At 44.9% G+C, this 11,139-nt stretch overlaps 1 pseudogene; it reads right to left on the reverse strand.

The window, feature by feature from the left end:
* Positions 1-9,248: 9,248 nt before the first annotated feature.
* Positions 9,249-9,365, reverse strand: LOC144771187 (5S ribosomal RNA; annotated as a pseudogene).
* Between the last annotated feature and the right edge of the window lie 1,774 nt (positions 9,366-11,139).

The following is an 11,139-nucleotide window of genomic DNA, read 5'->3' on the forward strand; positions in this document are numbered from 1 at the left end:
TCGGTGTACCTCTAATTGAGAAGCATATGTGACATAGACAGCGGACTGAGTGAGGGTGCCATGGTGCAATGGCATGGTATGTGATAAAGTAACTGAAATTCACCCGTGTATTCAAAAATTGTTGAAAATATAATCAAATATGCATGAATAGTGTGTTGAATTTAAACCAGTGAAAGAAAATGTGTGGATGGTGTGTTGAAGTAATTGTGTAACAAAGAAGGGTACCCCTAAATTAATTTCCTAAATTAGGGAGAGTAATATTATCTGAATAAAGCATTTAGGAAATGGATAACTGAGTGGACATAAATATACATGCAAAAAGACCAAAAATGAGAGAAAAATTATTGGAAAAATATTCATTTTTTAATTATTTTATGTTGTAAAAGTTTTAATTATTTAGACATGGAGAGAAAAAATATGCAATTATAAATCATGATATTGGAACATTGATAGATTGCCTACACATTAGGTTCCATCAGTACAAGGAGCTCCCTGGCGAGAGACGACGCGTGTTTTCGCTTGAGGGCGACTCGGAAGAAGATTCTCTTCATCCTCAGGACAATTTGAGTCCTCATTATCTTCTAACACGAGGCAGACGGATATCCTTTGTCACGTGATCTTGGCATCCAACCCCAGGCACACACCGGGAGCTACCCGGAGACAGTGGTCGCGTGACTTTGGCCTCCAACCCAAGGCATATACCGGGAACTACCTGGAGATAGCGGTCACCCATCACAGATTCTACTACAGAGGGCTATGGAAAGCATTCCTTTAAACTAGATTGTGACGCCCTGAACTCTCTTAGAGCCAGGTGTTGATGTCCTCGCAGCCCAGTTTGGGTCGACAATAATAACTCATCCGCCCCAGGACATCGATTTTTTGGATCATTCCGGCAAGTCTCCATTTGACAGATCCTAGGGACTTGTTGCATTTACTGATCAAGATTTTGCTCTTTGATTATCATAGCTACCTGATGAAGGCGTCAGTCCGAAACGCGCGTAGACATGAATTATGTTAGCCATGAATTATGTTAGCCATGATTATGTCTGTTTTATATTCATTATCCTATGTTTAATTTTGTTGTTATAGGTCATCTACTGTTGGCACACATATCCAAGTCTTATATCAAACAATATCATGTTTTGATACATAAAAAGAATTTAGGCCATGAGTGAATGAACTTGTATGCGTGATTAGCCTTCCAAACTCTTTACATCAACATTAGTTGTATGATGTGTAGGCAATCTATCAATGTGCCAATATCATGATTCATAATTGCATATTTTTTCTCTCCATGTCTAAATAATTAAAAGTTTTACAACATAAAATAATAAAAAATATATATTTTTCCAATAATTTTTCCCTCATTCTTGGTCTTTTTGCATGTATATTTATGTCCACTCGGTTATCCGGTTCCTAAATGCTTTATTCACATAATGGTGTGTTGAAGTGAAACACATCAAGCGTAGACGATAGTATGAACGTGTGCAGGAAAAGAAAAATACAATGTGCACACACTTTAAAAGTAAAAGCAAGCACAGCAATAGTGCTGTGCATGCAAAACCTAAAAAATTGTTTTACAAAGGCAGATGGAAACAGAGTTTCCGCAACGGGAAACTGATAAGAGAAGCACAAAAGGAACAACATGGGAACAAGCATTGGTGAATACAGGAAACGTATGCTACAGCCAATAGAAATGGAGGAAAACTAAGTGGTAGGCACAGGAACCAATGATAAGCAAGGAAGCAAAGGGGCGGGATGGAAGCCCCTTTTAAGATTTATATTAAATACAATTGATTTCACAAGCACAACGCAAGCTCTGTGCAGACAAAGCCTAACAATGATTTAATTTAATTAAAACAGATTGCAAATGGCATAGAAAAGCGACTTCTACAATATATAAATATATTTACTAAATATTTATGAAAAAATGCTTGGCGATGTAGTGACCAATGATAAGTGCAGGCGATATGTTGACTCACAATGTAGTGGGACACAATATTGTAACATACAACACACCCAGCTTTTTGGCAAAATCCAATCCAGCCCCAATGATTACCAGGCCTTCCCACACTGTCCCCTACCTTGGTGATAACTGGATAATGCAACATTTATTGAAATTAATCCAAACAAAACTGATGTCTTGGTGTTTGAGGGTTTCCCTTCACTCTGAGCATCAGAAAGCTGGCGATCTCATTTGTGAATTGCTCATTTGTTGAATACATCCACTATCAATGGGCAGTTATCTCTCTATATGAAGACATCTGACGACAAGAAGACCTCCTACAATTCCAAGCCAAATGTTAATGCTACTTGTTATGATCTATAATTTCTACTCTGACTTCCATCCTTTTCCGCTGCCTAATTCTTCGTTACCCACTACTTTTTATTTTCCTTTCTATCTCTTCTCTGCACCCTCTTCCTTGACCTTGCGTTCTGCTCCTTTTTCACCTTATAACTTGTCTTTACCCTCCAGCCCTAATTTCCCCATTTCTTCAACATTTGCAACTTTCCCTCCCTCCCCCTCTTTTCTTATTCCACCTTCCCTATCCCCTTATGCTTTCTGTCTTTCTCCGTTATAGTCCTCCTCTTTGATTCTGTCTCTTATCTCGAATCCCTCTCTCTTACAAAGTTATCGTTTAACCCCTTATCATTGGCCATCTCTCTTTCCCCTTCTGCACCCTGTTTTGTTTAGTGTAGTTCAAAGCGTTCCAGATCACTTCATTTATATAGAGCAATATGGCTGTACCAACAGTTCACCTTTATTCTTCAGTGCAGTACATGATACCTCACCTCTCTTAGCATCTTTCACTCTCTACTCTTGTTGACGCTGTCTTATCAGAGAGTCTATGGATAAAGCTCGTATGCAGGATCGGGCGGTGTTGTCTTCAAGAACATAGGAGTATATGTGCCCCACCATAGATTAGATTGTCAGCACATTAAATAGCACGATCAATTAAATAAGCTTTATTGAGGAAGGTTTGATATAATTAAAGTTCATTGTATAAGGAAAAGTATGGTTAGTCTCAAAAGCAGTCAAAATACATGTTAAATCCTATATAGGGAACAGGGATAATGCTCAAATAAATTGCAGACATCAGTAATGCAGCTTGAGATCTGACTGAAAAATATACAGTTCTGTTGAGTATGCAATACATCCATATGAGTCTGTTCTTCCACCAACCGAAAGCCACACTGACTTACCTCCGAAATGTGCTTTCATTTATTGCAAAAGACAAAGTAGAAATCTCGCAGTCAGCGTGGGGTGAGCAAAATGTTTCGTGGGCTCAGCAAATTCCAATATACAATAAAATACAACAATACCTAATACCATCCCCTAAATGAATCATAAATAGTCCACTTTTCCCCTACTGTTGTCAGATGTGGCATTACAAGACTAGTTACACACAATATAATGAGAGACTTATGAAATGAATAGGTGAGGCTGGAAGAACAGAAGAAAGGAGCAACATTGAAGAGGGAAGCTTCCTGTTTCGCTAACAGAACAGAACAGAATTTTCATTCATAGAGCGTAACAGGTGTTTTCAGAACTTATTACATTCAATAATGTTTCAGTGCACATTTTGCTGTGTTTGGAGACGGTGAGAAAGGAAAACATGGTCACATTTGAAATACAAGATGGGGTCTGGGCCTAGTTTAGCCAAGATAAGCAAAACAATGTTTTCTAAAAGTGCAGCAAGTTGCTAATCATTCATTATTTATTATTTAAGAATGTGCTCTATATCTCTCAAGAACTCGTATTCTTCATTCCATACCCAAACTACCCTGAAGAAAATACAAGTATATGCTAGTATTTTACCACTACACTGGGGGATTATTTCATTAACAGCAAATCCTGTACCGAGAATGTTCCACCATGAAAGTTGTTATTAAAAGTTCAGAACAATCACTGCAATGGATTTCTGTTTTTTAGAATGGATGTCAGTATACACCTTTTGTTGTTGTAGCATTATATTTTCGTAAGGTAAATAGTAGAGGTTAAAATTAGATTTGGGTCTCATTGATTGGTACATACATGATATGTTAAAAAGTTATAGTAAGGGTTAATGTGATGGATGGTGTTAGGACAACAATGTTCAAAGTATGGTGAGGGACGTGTGTCCCTGCCCTGGTTACTGAAGCTACATCGCTAGCTTGATCACTGGTACTGATTTTTGGTCATGGGTGAACACTGATCATCCATATCTTCCATGACCTAGGCAGGTCTCCATGACCAAGGCAAGTTGCTCAGTATTGCTGTCTGCTTAGACAAATCGCCACTCCTGTGAAGGTAGAAGGCCGCTGTCTCTTCCTGGAGTGACACAAATACAGTGGAGGCAGAATACCCATTTTGTGTTCTATAGAATCAGTAATGTGAACAGGCCTTTTTAACTGTGCCATGGGTTTGGGGCCTACTGGCCCACTTGTGTAAAGATGCTTGGCTGTTTACTTAACTCATACTTGGCATGCGTGGAATGCGTGTAGTGCCGGTCACCGTATGATACGTTGTGTGCATGCTGAGTTGCATGTGTGTGTCTATGTATGGTGCAGCATGTGATTTCCATTTTGGAAGTCCAGGGCCTGAAGAGGCGGAGAAATTAGGACTGCTTCCCATAGATAGAGAATATGTATTGTTGGCATTCCTGAGGGCTGCAGTGGGGAGGGAAGAGGGGGAGGAAGGACTGGTCTTGGCAGGCAGGCAGACTGATGCATACACAGGGCAAGTGTTCTTGGCTGCTGGGGGATGGCCCCTCACCCATATAGGCAACCAGCAGACCTCAGAGTCCAGTCTTTGCTCTGCTCAAGGTGGAGCAGAGCACACAGTAGGTTGCAGACAGGGACAGACCTTTGATGTATGTGTTACTACAAGGCCTCCAACTCATGCCCCCTTTGGGAGCAGATGCCCTGTTAATGTGGGGTAATTCCTCTTGAAAACAGCGGCAAGTATTAAACTTGTTCCAAAAAATATTCCCCTTTACTATCACCCATGTAAGTTGCATGCTCACGCTCACTCACATCTTCGGGGGAAGTGACTACATCCTGTCCCACCCTGACGTAAGCCCAGGACCTTGTGTAGGCCACTAGGAAGGGCTGAAACATGTTGGTGTTCTAGTCTAGGGGCATAGGACCATTACATCCTTTAGCCCTACTATTTATTTTAACCTTCCCTCCCACTCCGCGAATAAAGGATACTTAAGTAGTGGGGAGGATTTTTTTTAAAGTTACGCTCCCATACACCAAGTCTTCACAAGTGCTTTCTGGAATATGGTTGAGCCCACCCAGACGTTTAGGAGTTGGGGTGAACCCGATGATGAAGCATGTCACTACTAGAGTGAGTCAGGGTTATATTAAGAAAAGGGTCTGGGTCCCTTCCCACCCACAAATGTGGGTCAGGGAATGACTAGTGTGAAAACCCTTGGTGTTCCTTCCTGCTACATTTTTCCTGCAGGAACCAGCCTGGTTCCAGAAGGGATACTTGTTTATGGTAGATTTCAAAATGTACATGTTTGCTTGGTTTGACTAGGTTCCGGCTGAGCTAAGGCCCAAAATCCACAGCTAAACACATTGCAAAAAAGGGACCGTTTTCAGTGAAAAAAATGTGATGTGTCAAGGTTGCGTTTTGGACGGTTCCTGTTGCAGGCCCTAGGCCTACCCACACAAGTCAGGTGCCATTTTTATCAGAAGACTTGGCAGAATGCTGAATGGAAGGAAGTTTGTGCCTCCTCTCAGATACCAGAACTTTCCATCACAGACATGTGAGGAAATTGTCCCATTACTTACCAGTAATCTTCATTACCCCAATTAAGGTCCTACTTGTCACAGTCATACCTCCATGCCTGCTAGTAACAAGACCAGACACAGCAAAAGAGGGGGGGGGACATGACTGGGATGAGGAGGACCGTACTCGGGGTAATGAAGATGACTGGTAAGTAATGGGACATTACCCCCTCGTTATTACAATATGAGGACGTTTAAGCCCAAAACAAAAAAGGAAGCTTGACATAGCAGAGAAGTCCACTGCAAGAACAAGCTCACAAAAGGGCTGCAGGGCCAAAAACCCACCACGAAAGCAGCCATGAAAGCAAGCAACACCCCCAGCTGAAAATGCTGAACAAACAGCAAGGCTACAGCCAAAAGGCCATCAGACAGACCTGCAGGAAGAAAAACGCCTGCAGCACCAGCCAGAAAGGGAAAACAGAGCACAGAAAGTACCACTGAGCCCAGATAGGAGGAGCCAGACCCAAAGAACCACAAAGACTGATAAAACCCAGCCACACCCTCTCACCGAGAGGAAAAAGGGGCTACCGGGGTACACGAATGACCAACATCCCCACCTGTCGAAAGAGACTTCTAAAAAACAGGAAGCACCTAGGCCAGACCCAAGAAAGGAGTCAACCAACAAGTCAAAATCCGGAAAGAGGGACAGGACACCAGGAAAGGCCTGAACTCCCCCAAACCCTGAGCCGAAGAAAGAGCCAATAAAAAGCCAGCGAGAAAGCACACACAGTAAGCCCAATACAAGGGAAAAAGGGAAAAGCAACACACTGAAGAACTGGAGGGAAGACCCAGGGCGAAATAACAACTGGAGCAAATAACGAGGAACGCAACGCCCCAGAACAAACACCCAAAGAGGCAAACATCCAGAGGAGCCCCGGAGCCTTCGAGAAGCAGAAAAAAGCAGCCCACAGAGGAGCCAAGAGGGCAAAGCTGAAACAACAACAACAGCCACCAAAAACACGAGAGACATAACCAGAGCCCTCGCAACTGATTCACCCCATGTACCACACAACATTGCGCGAAAAGGAACCCTCTGTCACAGCAGAAAATCAACAGCAGAAACCCAATTGAACCACCAAACAACAGGAGCCAACAGACAAGAGCTCCCAAGATTCCAATGCAACACGCCTAAGAGCAAAGCCACCAAATTCAATGGATTGAGAAGGGGGAAAAACAGCACAGAAACAAAGCGGGGACGAGAACCCCAGTAACCAGACAACAGCCCCAACAGACAACAGGAGCAATAGAGGAAACAAAAGGCAAAAACAAAAAGTGTCCAACAAAAACAGAGACACCAGAGTTGCCACAACCAACAGTTGCCCCCCTGGAAAAGGGGAAAGGAATGAAACCAAGATGGAGGACGAACAACCGCTGAAAAAGAACACTGGAAACAGGGCAAAAAACAGGAGAGGCAAAGAGCCTCAGCCACAGAACCCCCCAAACAGGAGATAGAAAGCCCCACAAGGGCCAAGCCAGTGCAGCCAACACACAGCATGGCATACAGCGGAGCAACCGACTGGCATGAGAACACAGGCGAACCCAAAAGGAAACATTCACCACGCCAGAAGAGGCATCAAAACCAAGGAACAAAATGGGGACTGCATAGGAGGATGAGGGCAGCAGTTGGAGCAGCGTACTCCTTGTTGCAGGGACTACTTCGATAATCAGGCCCGGATCGAGGAGTAATTCTTAATCCTGCCATCATATACAAGGAGCTTGCTGCTGCATTGACTAACCTTAGAGGGAACACCTTCCCAGGACCTTACTGGATATTGTGGCAGTCCATTATTTTGGATTGTGAGTTTCTCAGGTTTATTGACCTATTGGCCTCCTCTGCGTTAATTCACGATTAAGAGTCATACAATCGTTTTCGAGATGGACCAGCGCTGATGAAGTCGTTGGGATACTTCCCAGTTCATGACGAAACACGTGTTGGCTAAAAGAAGGTTGTCTGAAATAAATAAATCAACACCGAAAAAAGAAAAGCTATCTCCTATGTTTATCAATTATTTTGTTCACAACTGTAATTGAACTGAATAGTGTGTGCTTCAAAATCTATAGTATAGGGTGCACACGCACCCCCGAACATCCAAGGAGCACCACCACAGTCGGGACAGGACAGCGGAATCCCTCGTGCACCGGAGCCAGAATTACCAAGACTGTCCCAAAATACAATGCACCTCCCAAACAAGAGAGGAAAGTACTGAGCACAGAGACCAGAGGCCCACTGCCACCAAAACACCCAGAAGACCCCCTGTCCCCACAGACTAGCAACAGTGGAAACCAACAACGAAGGAGGGAGGTGAAACCAACCAGCCACCAACCCAAATCCTGAACCAGAGCAGGAGAAGGAAAAATGGGAAGACAAACCCCCAAGGGTAAGAGCCCAATGGGACAAAAGGAAAAGGAAGAAAGAGGGCAGAAGGAAAATATCCCTAGGAACCACCACAGAAGTGGAAGTCAACAAGCTCTGGAACTCCAACTAACTCAAGGAGGATTCAATGGTGGGGACAAGAGAACTACCCATAGACCCAGCAGGGAGGTCAGAAACAGCCCCCCAAAAAGGGAACAACCCACCAAGAAACCAAAAATGGCCCAGGAAAATCGTAGCAAGGAGCAGTACGAAACCCAACTGCCCAAGCAAAATGGGGCCTCCACCGCCAGCAGAGACTGTCCCGGAGACTGGAAGCACAAACCAAACAACTGGTCAGTCCTGGCAAGCTCCAGCCAAAACCTCAGAGAATGGGTGAGGAGCAGGCGACAGACCGAAAAGTGACCACCGGAAGCTGAAACAGTAGAGAGAAAGAGGGAAAGACAGATACTCAAAACGATAGAACGGCTACTGGGAAAAAGATATCAAAAACAACCAACAAGCCAAAAGTGGGCAAAATTGCCCCCAGGACCAGTGGAACAGCCAACTGCAAAAGTGTTCCGGACAGATCCGTGAAGCACAAAAGGGTCCAGAAGAAAAGAGGTTCTAAGAAGAGAACGGAGGAGCCCCCGAGAAACCCAACAGCAGAGGCAAACCAGCGACAGCTGAGGAGGGGAGCAGCACTGCCACCACTGAGAACAAAGCTACCAGGCAGTGGATGCCCAAGGAAATGGGGATTCCCCAAACCACCCGAGGCATAAAGAAGTGAGTGAACATGACAACTTCATCTGAGGAACGACACCACAAGAGGGAACAAACAGGACCATATACCCTGGAAAACGTGAAGACCAGCCAACGCCGGGCCAGTCACAACGGGCAGGCACCCAGGAACCTCAGAAGCGAGAGCCAAAAGAGAATGGCAGACACGGAACCCCAACCAGGAGTCCAGAACTGACAGAAGAGGACCAAGAGCCACACGCCTACCTACCAAGGAGCTCAAAGGCAACAAATGGGCAAACAATAAGCAGTTCCCCACCTGATGCCATAGGGGAAACCACAGGTGAAAAAACAGAGAATACCAGAGCCTACGCCACAAAACAAGCCAGCACCAGGTATTCCCCAGTGGTCACCCATCCAGGCACGAACCAGGCCCGTCCCTACGTAACTTCTTAGATCAGATGAGATCAGGTGCTTTCAAGGTGGTATGGCCATAGTTCAATACGTCCCCAAACAACGGAGTACTCCTAAATAGAACTGAGGGAGAAATGACTCCCACACCGACTCCAGGCCCCACGGGTAGGCCACAGGGATCGAAGCCCTGCCACCGCACCACAAAGCAGAGAAAAGCGGCAGAGAAAACTGCGAAAACACCACAAAAAGCCCCCATAGGGGCAGAGTCCCCCAGGCCCTAAAGACTGGGTAGCTGCTGGGAACCCCTCAGCATAAGAGAATCCCAGGCGGCACCTAACCCGGCACCAATGAGGTCAGAGCCAGCATAGAAAACGAGAGCAAGAGCTGGCAGGGAGGGATGGCACAAGGCCTCAAAAACCTCAAGGAGGACCATCGACTGATGGGCACAAGTCGCGCAGTCCAGTATACCAAAAACAGGGGCAACGGGAGACAGAACTGTCAGAAGAAGACCGAAGCGCAAAAAGGGCGGGAATACACAGGGCAATGACAATGCTTCAGCATACTCCAGGATGTCCCAGACAAGGAGAGCAGGGAAAGAACCCCGCACAGACAACGAGTCACGGGAGTTGGCCATATATCCAGCAACAGCTCACAACCGTCTTATCCAGTATGAAGTACACCAACAGCAACCAGGACCGGTCTTGAAGAAGAACCTGGAAGCAAAACGCCTGTAAGTCTACAGCACCTGGCTATCCAAGGGGTCTCCCATCTAGGGACTACCCAGGCCTGACCTAGCACAACTACTGAGATCAGACGGCATCAGGTGAACCAGGGTTGTATGGTTTTAGGCCCAGAATGTATGCGTGCACCAGACACCAGAACCAGGTGCAAGCACAGAATCACCAGCAGTAACCACAAAGGCAGCCGGCAAGGAAGTGAGCTGTGCTAAGAGCACAGCTGCCACAGGGTACCCATAATTTTATTGAAGCGACAAAAGCACAAGCAACGAGATGTGGAAAGCTTCAAGACAGGCTGCCGACTGGCCCTAAGCGTGCACATAGAGGACATGGCTGTGGGGTCTGAGTGGTGCTAGAAACCACTCCACACTCGATCAGCCCACCCGGGACTCCTGTTAAAGCTCCCTGTCAAAGCCAAGCAGATGGACAGGGATCACAGCTGCGGACAGTGCAGAAGAACACAGCCAACACACAAGCCCTTGGCAGGTGAAATGTCGAGCACACAAAGCATAAGAAGAATAACACAATATTGAAATAAAAAAAATACCAGTGTGTTACAGTGCCTGTTGGGAGATAGGTCCGCCTCATTTTGTAATGACTGGGACGAGGAGGACCTATAAGGGGGCACTTTGTTTTTATTAAAGTTTGAGGTTTACAAAGGATTCTGGGTAACAGAACCTGGTGTGAGTCGCACAAGTCATACCCTTCTGGATTCCACTGGGTGTCTAGTTTTTACAAATGTACAGGTTTGCTAGGTTTTCAGTTGAAAAATGTGATATATCCACATTGTGTTTTTTGCCGTTTCTTGTCTTGTTATGAACACTGGGCCTCCCCGCACAAGTGAACTACCATTTTTGTTAGAACTTTCCATAACAGAATATTTTTCTCTACCCACACAAGTGAGGTATTCTTTTTATCGTGAAACTTAGTTTAACACAGAATAGTAGAACCAGTTTTATTACCAATTGTCTTTCTCTGCATTTCTGCTTTCCAAATGTAAGACAGTGTGCAAGAAAGAAGTTGTTTTGAGAAATTCCCTCTAATTCACATGCTGGTATGGGTGCCCACAAAATTCAGTCATGTGCAAATAACCACTGCTTCTGAACCCCGTTTCTTGTGCCC

Source organism: Lissotriton helveticus, chromosome 7 (genome assembly GCF_964261635.1).
Source record: "Lissotriton helveticus chromosome 7, aLisHel1.1, whole genome shotgun sequence".
Lineage (NCBI taxonomy): Eukaryota > Metazoa > Chordata > Amphibia > Caudata > Salamandridae > Lissotriton > Lissotriton helveticus.